General features: G+C 35.9%; 1 pseudogene; it reads right to left on the bottom strand.

Annotated features, from left to right (window-relative positions):
* Nucleotides 1–219: 219 nt before the first annotated feature.
* LOC138431069 (U2 spliceosomal RNA) lies at nucleotides 220–391 on the bottom strand (annotated as a pseudogene).
* Between the last annotated feature and the right edge of the window lie 1,474 nt (nucleotides 392–1,865).

Consider the following 1,865-nt stretch of genomic DNA (forward strand, 5'->3'; position numbering starts at 1 on the left):
TTTCATGTAATATGCCAACACATGTTTCATAAGCTCATATGTTTATGGTGTGGTAAGAATGTTAAACCACAATTCATAAAGTGAAAAGGCTAATGGAAAATCGCTCTTGTATTTCTGAAACCAGCCAGCTGCTTAGACTTACATATTTTAATTCATAAATTATGACCTCACATCGTATAATTCTGTATATTGGACGTACTTTCGGTGGGAAAAATGTGGACATCTTCCCTCATAGACCTTATTAAAGTAAAAATAAGGCATAAAATGTAGTTTTTCTGTTAGAAATCTAGTAATCACTCCATACTTGAACTTTATTTCAATAATAATGATATGCTTGCTACTCTTAGAATGGATACTACACTTGATCTTAGCCAAAAGGCTGAGAAGCAGTAATGATAAATATCTAGCAACTCTTTTGTCAATATGACATTAAATAAGAGAAGGATTGTTATATACACAGAAAAATTGAACCTGAAAAATGATATACCAAAATGGTATTGTTGCTTAAAAGAATGGGATTTTACATTTTAGCTTATGCATTTCAGTACCTTTAAGGTGTTTTTTTTTTTAATTTTTTAACTTGAACATAGATATTTTAGAAATTGGTGTAGCAGGGGATGCAATACCACTCCTTTTTAAATGTATTTTATTCTCTGGTTCAATCTCTGGCTTTGTGTGTCTAGGGATATAAGTTTAACATTTGAGAATACTTAGTGTCCATTTAAATCATGAAAAAAAAATCAGTTTATTAACAAATAACTTTTAATCAAGCTAGATGTGATCAAACAACAAAATCTCTGCTAAAAATGGATGGAAATGTGTTTAAGTTTAAAGAGCTTATGACATGTACACTATTTAACAGTTGTTTAAAGCAACTGTAATTTATTTCCAACCAAAACCTCCTAGGTCTTAATTCAATGCCTCTGCTATTATTATCTTAGTTAGCCAAAGTTATAATACTGTGAAACCAAATAGCTGATATTGATGTCTTTTTTGCTCTCTCCCTCTCATGATTTATTCTCTTCTTCAATTTTATTTTATATTGGCATATAGTTAACAATATTGTCTTAGCTTCAGGTATACAGCAAAATGATTTGGTTATGCATAATATGTATCTATTCTTTTTCAAACACTGCTGTATTTAAAATGAATAGCCAGAAAGGTCCTACTATGTAGCACAGGGAACTTCGCTCAATTTTATGTAACAATGTAAATGAGAAAAAAATATCTGATATTAATGTCTTGCTCCCATGTTAGCAGGTAAGCTTGAGAGGCTCTCTGCCTTTTTGCTTTCTCTATTTTGAGACTAGAAGTCCACTTGAAAGTGAAAGTCGCTCAGTCGTGTCCTGACTCTTTCCAACCCCACTATACAGTCCATGGAATTCTCCAGGCCAGAATACTGGAGTGGATAGCCATTCCTTTTTCCAGGGGATCTTCCCAATCCAGGGATTAAACCCATGGTCTCTCGCATTGTGGGCATATTCTTTACCAGCTGAGCCACAAGGGAAGGCCAAGAATACTGGAGTGGGTAGCCTATCTCTTCTCCAGTCGATCTTCCTGACCCAGGAATTAATTGAACCAGGGTTTGCTGCATTGCCGGTGGATTCTTTAACAACAGAGCAAAGAGGGAAGCCCAGAATGAACCCAGTAGGTGTGGTTGGAAGCTTCCAAACATGTGGGGAAGCCAGATGCTCATTGAGACCTCAGTTAGAATACACTGGTACCAGCTACAGTAGAGAAGTGTATCCCTCCTATGGAGTTGTAGCACAAGGAGAAACTTTTGGTAAGTAATAATGAATGTGGGCTGCCCCAGTGGCTCAGTGGTAAAGAATCCACCTGTCAGTGCAGAAGACTCGGGTTCTATC

The sequence above is a fragment of the Ovis canadensis genome, chromosome 1 (assembly GCF_042477335.2).
Source record: "Ovis canadensis isolate MfBH-ARS-UI-01 breed Bighorn chromosome 1, ARS-UI_OviCan_v2, whole genome shotgun sequence".
Classification (NCBI taxonomy): domain Eukaryota; kingdom Metazoa; phylum Chordata; class Mammalia; order Artiodactyla; family Bovidae; genus Ovis; species Ovis canadensis.